This window comes from Miniopterus natalensis, chromosome 18 (assembly GCF_054644295.1).
Source record: "Miniopterus natalensis isolate mMinNat1 chromosome 18, mMinNat1.hap1, whole genome shotgun sequence".
NCBI lineage: Eukaryota > Metazoa > Chordata > Mammalia > Chiroptera > Miniopteridae > Miniopterus > Miniopterus natalensis.
The window spans coordinates 25,232,471-25,245,469 of NC_142098.1; the positions used below are offsets into that span (position 1 = coordinate 25,232,471).

The following is a 12,999-nucleotide window of genomic DNA, read 5'->3' on the forward strand; positions in this document are numbered from 1 at the left end:
TTATCTCAGAAGAGACTAACCCAATAAAAATAACTAGATAAGCAAGGTAAAATATGGAAAACAACTATGTGAAGGTGTAGGAGAGATACCCAAAGCAGTCAAGAAGTACAAAAGAGAAGTACAGAGAGGTATGTTCCACTTATAGCATGGGTTTTCTTAAATCATCGATCAATCCTCAATTTGGAGGCTGAGAAGCTAAGCAGAGCAATTAGCAGTATCACAGACTAGTGGGGGGTGGGGACTGAAGTTTGGACACTGCTAGTGGTAACCAGAAATGTGTCAGAAGAATGAAACATAGGCATAATGTATCAGCTCAATCCCAGATTGGATTAAATTTAACTATCTCTACTCCATCTACCTTCCAGAAGCAAAAATAAACCCACTTTGGGAAAAGGTGATATCATCCAGACCCTCAAAATATCATATCTAATGCCTGACATTCCCTTTTCATACCAGGAGACAAAAACTACATCAGATTTAAAATAAAAGAAACAGACCAGTAGAAGAAAACAGGTATTAGAGTTATCAAAGCTAGACTTTAAAATATCTTTAATTAATATGTTCAAAGTATGTTAAAAAAAAAAAAAAAGAAGAGCATCCCAGTTTCCCATAAAAGGGCAACTACCTAAATTCTAATGTTTCCACTAGCTTCAACAAAACATTACAAATAAAAATGGAGCCCTGGCCGGTGTGGCTCATTTGGCTGGGCATCATCCCATGCACTGAAAAGTTGCCAGTTGATTAACATTCAGGGCACATGCCCAGGTTGCAGGCTTGATCCCTGGTAGGGGGCATGCAGGAGGGAAATGGTCGATCGATGTTTTGCTTTCATATCAGTGTTTTTTTCTCTCTCTCCCATCCTCTCTCTCTAAAATTCAATAAAAAATGTTAAAAAATTTTTAAAATGAAAATGAAGTGATTAAAAAACCATCATAATCCTCATCTACAGCATAACTAAAATTCAAATATATGTAAATAGATAAATGAATACTAAAATCCAGCAACCATGTCTGAAGCCCATGCTGGAGAGAGAGAGAGAGAGAGACAGACTATGCAGAAAAGAGGAGAGGGAAAGCAGGGCCTTAGGGGTGACAAAATACAGATAATATAAGCACCAGAAAGTGGGGATATCCTAAAAATAGGTCTAAGACGTGTTAGATCTGAGCACTGGTTACTGTGGATTCAAAAGGAAGAGGCTTGCAATTGCAAGAAACAGAAGTGACAGTCTTGTGGAAACACTATTTCTAGGGGAATGTACAGCGAGTGACTTAAAAGTAGTACACCTGGGATGCATGGTGGTAAAGAGAAAGAAGAAAACGAGAAAAAGTAATGGTCCTACAGAAATAAAAAAGAAGCACAAAGTTAGAAAGACATCAAAGCCTGTCACTCTCCGACAAAACAAATGCACCATAGATTCAAGATACTGCACTTCATTACAGCAACAGAATAGGGTGCTTTTGAACTAGGAAACCTTATAACTAACTCCCTCACCACTTTCTATATAAACTATTATTATTGGTTAAGAAAAGTAAAACCTTCAAAACCGATCAGAAAACAGCAGGCAACAACTGTATGAAGTTATTATAAAAGCACACAGAAAATGAAAACCAAAACTCTTGAGCTGATGAACAGCCCTCTCCCAAAAAGAAAGAAAAAAACCATAACGTGGAGAAATATCTTAATCTGAATTATATATTGTTAAACAAGTATTTACAGATTTTTTTTAAAACCCTCAAATCAAACCTTCCATAATTCAGAACAGGATTTTGGGCAAGATGGTGACATAGGTAAACATGGTACTTGCCTCCTCCCACAACCACATCAAAATTACAATTAAACTATAGAACCACCATCATTTAGAACTGCCTGAAATTGAGCGAAATGGAAGTCCTACAACTAGGGAATTGAATCCACAAGGAGACTGGAAGGTGTGAGAGAGAGATGGAATGGGCTCAGACACACATGTGGCAGATAAAAATTGGGATATTTCGGCTGTGGAGGTTCCCCCTGAGGAGGGAGGGGTCCCAGCCCAGGGTTCCAGTGCTAGAAAGAGAAGTCCCCATAAGTTCTGGCTGTAAAAAACCCATGGGGATTAAGGCTGAATGAGAGATGTGTTAGGGTTTGGGTTAGGGTTAGGGTTGGGGTACCTGACATACTTTACTGCAAGTCAAACAACCAAAACCACTACCAAAAGTCATGAACAGACACTTTATCAAAAAAAGAATCCGAAGGAAAACATAATATGTTCAGCCTCATTAGATATCAAGGAAATGCCAATTAAACTACTACAACTGCACAAGGCTGGCTAATACACTATCTGATTGATTAGTCAAGCCGATTGACTAATACACTATTTATGGAAGTTCAAATTGGTACAACTGTTTTGAAAAACTGTGACGTATCAGCTAAGCTAAAATATACCATTCTTCTCAAAAAGTTGCTTGGCTTCTTGTCTGTTTTATTTCAGTCATGTCCTCAGTCCAACAGCTACATCTGCAGTTCTCTAAACATTCTTAAAATTGCTGTATCTCTTTTTATTCTGACCCTTTCACTCCCATTTCTCTTCCTAATTATGAGTATCTTAGGCCTTCCAAGAATCAGAGGCAGAGACTATTCCACAAGATATTCTGTGTAATTGAAAGAATCGTAATAGATACCATACTAATTAATAGTTGAACTCTAAGGCATCTTGATAAATTTTGAAGTTTTATTAACTGGTGTGAAGGTCATGTCCTTGATTTGATCCTTGCTGAAAGTTTGAGTTTTAGTTGGCCTTTGTCACTCAAAGCCTTTATCAAATTTATTTTTTAGAAGTTAGGATTAAAATACAGTTGCACTTCCTAACATTATTGTCCCTTTTAATTCCCTTTCATGTTGGTGTTTAAAAAAAAAGACAGTTCTTTTCTGAGTTCTTTCTTCTAATGCCTTCTAAATGGAGCCGCCAGCAACAGACACACATACTCTTGAAATTGTTTTCCTGCTACTTGTCCTGGAGCTACAAATTTACTATGCACATGATCTGCATCAAATAGAGATGGTTAAAAAAACCTAATTCCAATATAAAAGTCTAACCTTTGGAAAAGTTGGTGGGCTACATTTTATTAAGTTCCACTTACTAACATAGTTACTAGTATAACAAGAGTGACACCAGATGTTAGAAAATTATTCAAATACCAATCAACCACCCATTCCCCCAATTCAGATCATATAAAACTAGGAGATTTAACTACAACTATGTAACATTTTGGACCTCACAATATATGCTCTAGTAAAAGCAAACTGGCATTCTAACCTTTAGGTCTCAAATATAACTCAATCAAATACAGTAGGGCAAAATGAATAGAGAATTTTAAATGATTAACTACATTGTAGTTTCATGTAAAATTCATAAAGGCAGACAGATTTAAAAACCCTCTCCCCAGTATTTTCAGTGTAGGTACTTATATAAAATGCCCATCACATTGAATGAAACACCACAAAGCCAACTGCATCACACCTTCCATTTGCCCTGCATGTATAATTAAACTCAGTAAAATAAAAACATATAAATGAAATCTTTCCACAGTGTTATCAGGTCATCCTCAAACAATTTGACCTACACAAGGCTTATTAAGCCAACTCAACCTATCATTCACAAATAAATCCTCTTTTCTCCTGATAACACTCTATACACAGCAACAACTAGAAGGGAAAAAAATCTAGTAATAAAGAAACAAAAGTCCCTATACACATTCAGGAAATTAAAAAAAAAAGCTGACACTAGTCTTAAATATTATACTGTTTATAAAACATTGAGGGAAAACAAAGAAACATACCTATTCTATCGAGAGACATTCCAGATAGCAAAAAGTTTCACGTGGAGGAGAATATTAAATTATTATTTAAGTAGTAATTCTTTATATAATTAAAAAATATAAACCATTATGTTTTACATGCTGATAAGATTAAACCACTTGTTATTTACAGAGCAAAGTTTGGCTCATTTAGATCCAGCATCTATAAAATTATAAACTGACATGATATGTTTATAGCATAGTACTTTTCCTGATCAATTTGTTGAACTCTTGTCTTCTTCTACAGCAGTGGAATATCTTCCAGCTCTCACAGCACTACTTTTAAATTGTGTCATTGTTCATTAAAAGGACAGTTGGACATCCCTGAAAAATCTCACAGTAAAGAGCTCTGAAAATTCTCTCCTCCATAATAATGAGAACACTAGCAAAAACTCTCAGAATCAACTTTTTTACAAAGCTAGAATTAAACAAAAGCTTACAGCAATCCAGGGAATGATTATTCAAGAAAAACAACCAGATCTCCATAAGAACAATGAGCACTGAGGCATTTTAATTTGTCCTATGCCCATCTAACCATCCCCTGCTCCACAGGAGTCTTGAAAAACAACAGCCACAATCAAGTCTGGCAGTCCAATAAGCTGGAATTCTTTCTAGGCAAAATTCCCAAAGAAAGGTCATTATTTGACATGACAGACTCCACATGTAAGGCTGTTATTATTATGTGAACTTACTCAGGGCTCACAAGTACAAAAGCATTTTCCCCCAAGAGAACTGTGAAAACAAACCAGAGACAATTATTGAACATAACTCTTAAAACACAAAAATAAGAAAACCCAATTAAAAAACAGGCAAAAAATCTGCAGATACCTCACCAAAGAATATGTACAGATGACAAAAAAATATTCGAGAATGTGCTCAACATCATAATGCATCAGGGAACTGCGAGTTAAACCAATGAGATACTACTACACATCTATTAGAATGCCAAAAATTCAAAACACTGATAATATGAAATGCTGGCAAGTATGTGGAGCAACAGGAATTCATTCATTGCTGATAGAAATGGAAAACGGTACAGCTGCTTTGGAAGATAGTTGGGCAGTTTTTTACAAAACTAAGTATACTCTTATTCAATCCATCTATATAATAATGATAAATCATAATGAACTAGAGTTTATTCAAGCAATTAAAAATAGATTTCACATACCTGGCTGGTTTGGCTCAGTGTTTAGAGCATCAGCCTGCAGACTAAAGGGTCCTGGGTTTGATTCTGGCTAAGGGCACATACCTAGGTTGCAGGCTAGGCCTTCGGAGCACGAGCGGGAGGCAACCAATCCATGTATCTCTCTCATATTGATGTGTTTTTTTCCTCACTCTCTCTCCCACTCTCTCAGAAAAGCAATGGAAAAAATATCCTCGGGCCCAGTCAGCCTGGCTCAGTGGTTGAGCATCATCAACCTAGGAACCAGGAGGTCTTGGTTTGATTCCCGGTCAGGGCACATGCCCAGGTTGCAGGCTCGATCCCCAGTAGAGGGTGCGCAGGAGGCAGCCGATCAATGACTCTCTCATCATTGATGTTTCTGTCTCTCTCTCTCCCTCTCCCTTCTTCTCACTGAAATCAATAAAGATATATTTTAAAAATATATCCTCAGGTGAGGATTAAAAAAAATAGATTTCACAGTTAAAAATCAATATAATTCTCCATATCACTAGAATAAAGGAGAAAAATATATCATCTCAACTGATGCAGAAAATCCATTTGGCAAAATTCAACATGTTAGTGATAAAAACTCTCAGCAAAATAGGGAATGAAAGGGAATTCCCTCAACCAGATAAAGGCCAACAATGAAAAATCTACAACTTTCATCATACTTCATGGAGAGAGACTAAATATTTTCTCCTCAAGACCAGGAATAAGGCAAAGATGTACCCTCTCACTTCTTTTAAACATCAGACTGGAGATCTAGACAGTGCAATAAAAATAAACTTCTAGAATTGGATCGGGGTCCTACATATATCCATACTTCAGAGTGGACTCTAAAACTCTCTGAAATTTACATAAAATTTTTGTGTTACGTGTCATATTCTACACAAAAACTCCAAGATTTTTCTTGTTTCTTAAAGGGGATTATGACCCTCCAAAAAGTTAAGAACCTCCGTTCCAGAGGCTGGACATACAAAAAAATCAGGTTGAATTGTCCAATTGTAAAGAAAATAGGGGGTTTTCATAGTCATAGACAAGGGATGTGAGTCAAGCTGTCTATTTATACCATAAAACTCCTGAAAATGGTCCTGATTCTTAATGTGATACTAAATACATTGTGGGGTGGAGGGAAGTCATATCATAACAGAGAAGCTAAAGGTGAAGAGGTGGTTTTTCAATCAGTGGCTGCTTTTGTTTCAGATCACGCCTCAGAGTTTGTACTCCAACACACCTACTGGCTTGACTCTGTTTTACGGCCTGGACAGTACTCATAACCCCAATATAAAACGTATGTATCAATACGGTCCGACCAAGAACAACATAATCTCGTTTTTCATATGAATCATCATCATTCAGAGTTAGCAACTGTAACAAAAGTAACTTACACTTCTCTAGCGCTTTAAAGCGCTTTCATTTGCTACTTTGCACGTGACCTTCACTTGGCCCCAGGTGGGAAGAGCAGGACGGCGGCTTCCGATTTCTAGATAAAGAACGTTCTGGATTCAGTTGGCGCGGAGCGAGACGCTCCCCGGGCTGCGTCTCACAGGTCGAGGCATTCCTGCCCACTGCCAAGCGCAGGTAGAACGTTTCTGAGAGCGCTGGCGATGGAGTCAGAACTTAATCATGAAATGGATTCGTGGGGCGTAAAATGTACTTAGATGAGGTGTAAGCACGTCGGAGCTGGAGCGCTGTTTCTGAGGCGGGAAGGACGCCGAGGAGGCAGTGTGTGAAAGGAGGAGGAAGACAGCGGCAGGAGGAGCCTTCCTTCAGGGGCGACAAGGAAGACGGGAGTGCTGCCTCAGAAGCGAGGGAATGGACGTGAGGGAAGAACCCAGAGGCTGCGCGAGCAGACGAACGGAGGAGGGCCCGCCTCAGGCGCAAAGCGGCAGCCCGGCTGAAGTCCCCCATCTCGAGGCGGCCGGCTTGGCTGAGCGCCCCTCCACCTTCAGCCGCCCTTTTCGTCATTCTCCCCTCAGGGTCGCTCACCACCGAGATTCCTGGCTGCCGCAACACTCCCAACTCCGTTGCGCACCTCGCGAACCCTGCGCGCCATAGATTCAAATATGAGTTCCAGAGCTTGGCGGTCCCGAACGTCTGCCACAATGAAGGACAGAAAGACCAATGGGAGCCCAGTTAGCCCCTGACGTACAAAGCAGTGGGCGTGGTGAAGGGGGGGGTGGGAGGTACACGTTGCCAAGACGACGGCTTCCGGGTGGGCGGGCCGCGGTGACCGGAAGGCGAGACTCCGCGGGAAAAGCTGCTTTGCCAGGTGGACGAAGCGTTTGGGGGCTGAGGCGGTTTCCTCAAGAGTAACCGCGGGCATGAGTTTGGCTCAGACGCCGGCCTCCGTGTTCTTTGTTTTTCTCTTCAACAAACGATTTTCCTGTCCAGTTATAAAGTTCAAGTTGTTTCCCTAAGGTAAGCGTGTGTTAACACCAGCCCTTCGTTACGTAGAGGGTAACAGTAACTCCGGTCCACTTTGTCACAGAAGGAGCGCGTTCCAAAAAAAAACAAAAAACGAAAATGTGGACCTTTAAACATTAAGTAACTTTTTACCGTGTGAACTTTTCATTGCACTGCGCACACTTTTTAGTCTTTAAACATTGGATGCAATTTGAGTTACGATTAAATTTAAAAGTCGGGTTTTTGTTTTTTTCTGACTCTCCAATTCCATCTGAACCGGGTAAATAGACAGACAGAGGCCTGAATGTTAAAGTTTTCTGTATAGTCTCGGAGTTTCTCGGACTTAAGTTCTTAATCTCCTATAAGTGTGAAGGTAAACGGTTAAGATGGGGCTTTGACGCCAAACCATGCCAAGAATGAAACTAATTCAGCTGAGTATCTTGTCTCTTCAAGACAGTTTAATCCAAAATGACTGAAACCAGGTGATGCACATCATGGCTACTCTGGTTCCACGTGTGTGGTGTTGGATGATGATGACGGTCTCACCTAAGTCTATCGCATTTATGAAAGAAAAATGTTTAAATGATAGGGCTTTCTGCAGATAGTTGCCTTTTAAAAAATCTTACCGCGTTAAAACACATCTTTTAACCACAAAGGCCATTGTTTAAATGCTTGTCACGGAAATCTAAAAGAAAACTTAAGCCAAACTTGCTTGCTTGTGAAGAAGAATTTGTCCCTCTAGAGTTAGGGCTGGGAAGCGTTTATGAAAGCTTAGATCTATATGTGTTTAGGTCCCTGTCAAGCCCTTCCTTAAAATTCCATCTTCAAAACTCCCTGCTAATGAGCACTTTTCCAGCAGCTTGGATGAAACGTTCTGATAACTACCTCAGCCTGAAGGTTAGAAATTTCATTAAATAAAAAATTAAATACATTAGAATACTTAGGCATGAAACATTAATGAAATGAGTAATACATTCTTCAGAAGAGGAGGCACTTAAGAAAACACAGGCCGCCTGCATTGTGGAGCTATGTAACGGGATGAGATTTGATAGATAGGCAAGAGATCAAAAAATGGCCAGGATTTCAAAAGAGAATGTTCCAGGTGCTGCTTGCTGCCTTCCTAGACCATTTGAAAATAAAACTCTCAGCAGAAGCCCTCCAGGCCTTAGAGATGAACCAGAGCGTCCTTTAGATGTCACTATTGTACTGAACAAGTCAGTTGCACTGTTATTTATCTGGCAGGAATAAAAAGTGCCTAAATTTTATAAGGATTTAGTCATTCATTTATATTTAGTAGTTTTAGAGCTGAGAAAGAAAACTTGCACCTAAGTTAGATGTACTTGGGAGGGGGGGAAGTTCCCTCTATGTCGTAGCAGACGTACATTTGAATTTGTACACTTTATTCCTCTCACCTAGATGTCCTCTCCTCTACTTAGTTGAATCTTACTTATCTTTTAAGACCCAGGTCAAATTGGGAAGTGTTTGAGATGTAGCCCATAGTCTCCTCTCTCCCTCCAGAGCACCTATGGAATTATATTCTTTATTTGGTATTTCAGCTTTAGGCCTTGTAATGTTTCAGATCATTCATGTTGACGAATGTACCTTACATATAGTTTGCCTCATATACTGGGTTCTAAGCTGCTTAGAATTGTATTCCCTACTGCACCTGGCAGAATGTCTTGAACATGGTAAACATAATTTCGATGTAAAATTCCTAAGTTAAGATTAATGTTAAATATAGTTCGTTGCTGTAGTAGTTTGCTAGGACTGCCATGACAAAATACCACAGACTGGGTGGCTTAAGCAAAAGAAATTTATTTTCTCATGACTCTAGAGGCTGGAAGGTCCAAGATCAAGATGTTGGCAGGGTTGATTTCATTCTGAGACCTCTTTCCTTGGCTGTAGATGGCCATGTTCTGCCTTTGTCTACACATGGTCTTTTTTCTACGTACACATACACACCTGTGTTCAAATGTTGTCTTATAAGGACACCAGTTCTACTGGATCAGGGCATCTTAAGACCTCCTTTTAACTTAATTACCTCTTTAAAGACCAAATATAGTTGCATTCTGAGGTATTGGGGGATTAGGAGTTGAGGATATGAATTTTAGGGGGGAATACAATTCAGTTTATAGCAATAGCCAACACTCAAAAGCAGGAATGACTGGGAGCAGTATTATGATTGGGAGTAGTATTATGATTGGGAGTCATCATTAGAACTTTCATCTTTAGACCTATAGATAACATACATGTGTAAATCAGATTAATAGGGAGTAGTAGAGTCTGTGGTAAATCAGAATATTTACCCAGACAAAAGACTTTCAAATTGAAATCTGTAAACAAAACGAAACACACTCCAAAACAATAATTCGCTATTCAAACAAAACAAAACAGGCTGACTGGTTTTGGCTCATAGAGCATTGGTTTGCAAAAACTACCAGCATATTGTCTAATCTGGAATCTATAACCACTTATGGTGGGTACTGGACATATTAAGTATGCTTTTGCAGATCCAAAGACATTTTCCACAGACTCCTAGGTTCATACATAACTTTTTTGTTGAGTACCCACTGTGTTGAAGGAACTGTACTCAGTGTCACACTGAGATCAAAATCCATAAATTTGGCCACATATATCCAGGAGTTACAAGGACATTCTACTTTTGAGATAATTTATTAAATGCATTACTATGCATAATTTAGTATTTTTAAGTACAGCTTTATCCTGTAAATAAATTAGAACTTAGAAAATAATTCCTTATCAGATTATGTGCCCTGATAAGGCCAAGAACTGTTCTCTGGTAAAAGTATAGAGGAAATGAGACATATACAAAAATAAGTATAATCCAAAATAGAAGTGAGACCATGAGAGAATTATAATACATTGTGGGAAATTAGAGGAAGAGAATATTTCTTCCTGCTGGGTGCGTTACTAAGTGTGTTTAATGCAGTTAGAATTAATCTTTCCCATGACACTTGGTACTTCTAATATAGCATTAATCAATGTGTTACATGGTAGTTATTTGCATATGTTTGTATCTTCCCCAATACATTCTGAAAGAAACAAGAATGTGTTAGTCTTTATGTGCTCCAGTCTAGTGTTGGCCAAAAGTTTCAGCCTCCCCTTAGGAACTTTTTAAAAATAAACTTTTCAAGTGGCAGGGAGGGAGAGGGGAAAAAACAAAAAAACTTTTCTTCACCCTAGCTCTGGAGATTCCAATTTAGTAAGCCTGGAGAGTGGTAGAGAATCTCTATTTTGAAAAGGTTTTCTTCCACTTAATGATTCTGATTATCAGCCCCATTTGGAACCTTCTGCCCTAGAGCACCTAATATATAGTATGCTCTCAATAAATTCTTGTCACATTAAATGAGCAGAGCTGTGATTTAGTAAGATTAATAAGACCCCAGTGTATAAGATGAATTAGAGTGGAAGATATCCTAGAGGCAAGGAAATCCTATTACGTCCAGCTAAGAGATCAGGCAGCCCTAAACTAGGGTAGAGGCTATATAGGAAAGGAGAGAAATGGATGAGAAACATTGAAAAGGTAAAATCTACAGAATTAGGTGAAACTTGATAAAATGCACTTGTTCCCAAAACATAGTGTGCCTAAGACTTATACAGGATGTTTATTTAAAAAGCAGGTTGCTAGACTCTGTGAAATCCTGTTTAGTTAGTTAATCCAGGATGAAGCACATGAATCTGCATTTTTAATAACCTTTCCCCATGATTCTGATTTAGGTTATTTATCTATTTCAGTTTAAGACCTCAATTTAAGATCCTTTGACCATTGTGAGTGGGAAAGAGGGAGGATTGAAAAATATTCCTCAAGATTAAATCTTGCATGACAGGGATGATGATAAACCATTAATAGACACTGAGAATTTGGTTTAGAGGGAATAAGCTATTCAGCAAGTAAGGAGAAGAGCCTGGAAAAAGGTAGAGGGCGAAGAAGAAATTGGAAAAACTTTGTGATAATAAAGATTCGTAAGGAGGGGATCAAAGAAAAGGGAGAGAGTTATGGTGAAAATTGAGATCTTGAAAGGAAGGAGGTAGCACATGAAACAGAAGGTGGGAGGAAAACTTGGAAAAACCAAAAAAACAAGAGTCTGGAGTAAAGAAAAAAAAGGAAAGGAAATAACAAGTATTGGAGTGTTGTCAATGGTGATAGAAGGAAACTTGACTTGGGGTGGTTATCACACAGTACAGTATACAGATGATGTATTACAGAATTGTACATCTGAAACCTATATAATTTTATTAACCAATGTCACCTCAATAAATTCAATAGAAAAAAGAAAGAAAACCTCCCACTAAATACTAAAGATAACAAACATTTCACTTACTTTATTTTATAAATACATAATAAAGTGATCTCTTTAGAAACTTAAAATTCAAATAAACTCCACATTAGTTTTTTTTCCATAGGTAATGTAACTTCTTAAATAATACAAAATAAAGTAGCTATTATTTTATTTAAAAAAACACAAAAAAACAAGTGCTGGCAAATATGTAGAGAAATCAGCACCCCCTTACAGTGCTGATGGAATTGTAAAATGGTACAGCTACTTTGAAAAACTGTTTGGCAGTTCTTCAAAGTGTTTAACATAACAATTCCACTCCTTAGTATGTACTTACAAGTACTTACGCAGATTATTGTATACCAGTGTTCATGAAAGCATTATTCACCATTTCTAAAAGGTGGAAACAACCCAAATGTCCATCGTATGAATGGATAAAGTCTGGTGTATCTATACAGGGAATATTATTCAGCCATAAAAAGGAATAAAGTTTGATATATTCTACAAGATAGATCGACTTTGAAAATATTATGCTACTGAAATAAACCACATACAAAAGTCCAATATTTTATGATTTCAAAAGTGGTATGATTCATGAAGACAGTAAGTTGAATGGAGGTTACTAGTGACAGTGGCAGGAGGTGTGGGTGAGTGGGAAGCTGTTGCACTGTGGGTACATAATTCCTGTTTGTGGCGATATAAAAGTTCTGGAAGTAGTTGTGATGGTTGCACAACATTGTGAATAACTTAATGCTACTGTATCATACACTTAAACATATACTTAAGTTTTATGTATATTTTCCCACAACAAAAATTATTTATAAAAATAAATTCAATGTGGTTACTGTTTTGACAATCACTGTTCTAACCTAAAGTTAACATTTCTCATTAACCCTTTGATTGTCTTTGTTCTGATTATCTTTTAATTTCATTTGGGTTTTCTAAAAAAATTTTTCCTTTGAGAATAAAACATAAAGACTATGCATTAGGAATATTCTAGCATTCTGAGAATTTGTAAATTAATGATACATCTTTCAAACACAAAGCCTTCTCAGAAGAATTTTGGGGCACTGGCCTTGTTTTGGGAGAGTTCTATTAGGTTTGACTGAGCCGGCGTGAGGCAGAAAGTCCAGAACATAGAGTATTTATGTAATAGCAAACTTAAAAGCCCAGTGGAAACAGGGTACCTGACTTGTGTTACATTAGCATGGTGATTTAAATGACCTGTTTAACATTATCTATTGAAATAATAACTCTAAAAACATAATTTTTTTTTAGTAGGATAGGGTAGGTTGTGGTG

At 37.9% G+C, this 12,999-nt stretch overlaps 1 long non-coding RNA gene across 1 annotated transcript in view; it reads right to left on the reverse strand.

Annotated features, from left to right (window-relative positions):
- Positions 1–6,674, reverse strand: part of LOC148091037 (uncharacterized) — a 97,395-nt gene extending 90,721 nt beyond the window's left edge. Inside the window, exon 1 of the long non-coding RNA XR_015716042.1 lies at positions 6,384–6,674. This is a non-coding gene — a long non-coding RNA (uncharacterized LOC148091037). The remainder of the gene's footprint in view (positions 1–6,383) is intronic.
- Between the last annotated feature and the right edge of the window lie 6,325 nt (positions 6,675–12,999).